Genomic DNA, 816 nt, shown 5'->3' with positions numbered 1-816 from the left:
GGATAGAGTGGTGATGGATAAGGTGGCAGCAACATGAGCAGCAAGGGGCAGCGTGTTGCTTTGCTCAATTTTTATGCCTCGAACCTTGGACCTTGAACTCGAATATGACTTTGAAACCCGGAACACCAAGCACGACCTACAACAAAAATTCGAGAGTATTATCAAGAGATAAAATAAAGTAAAATAAAATAAAATAACTTAAACATAAAATAAAATCAAATGAAATAAAATAAATTAAAGAAAACAAACTTGAAAATAAAAGGAGGAAAACGAGAAGATTAATATTAACAAGAACCTAGACTAGAAACATTATATAAAGTAAGAAATATAAAATAAATAATGAAAATAAACAAAAAACTACTAAAAATTACTAAAATACTCAAAGTAAAGATCGAATAAGGAAAATAGGAAAAAGAGATAAATAAGCCTACAACTAGGATAATTATTAGAAACTTAACCGAAAAATAAGCATAAAAATACCCTAAAAGTGACATAAAAGTCACTTATCAGTAGCATGTAGACATTTGTATTTATCGTTCCCTTCTCCTCTTACCCATCATTTGTAACACTGAGGCCGGTGTCGAGTTTTTTCTTAAAAGGGAGATGTTTCGCATTGTGTACCCTTTAATGCGGTAACGGTAACCAAATGTCTAGCTTGGGGGGGGGGAGGTCTTGGGGTCTTTGTGTATAGGCTAGTTCTCGGTTTTGATAAGATATATGCTTAAATATGTGATGTTATTTTGTGCATGTATTGAGATGTTTGAGCTTGTGTAGGGAATATTTCAAGCGTTAATCCCCAAGCTTGAACCCCACTGT

Source organism: Chenopodium album, chromosome 1 (genome assembly GCF_948465745.1).
Source record: "Chenopodium album chromosome 1, dcCheAlbu1.1, whole genome shotgun sequence".
Lineage (NCBI taxonomy): Eukaryota > Viridiplantae > Streptophyta > Magnoliopsida > Caryophyllales > Amaranthaceae > Chenopodium > Chenopodium album.
The sequence above is the reverse complement of the archived record's forward strand: the minus strand, read 5'-3'. Positions refer to the sequence as shown.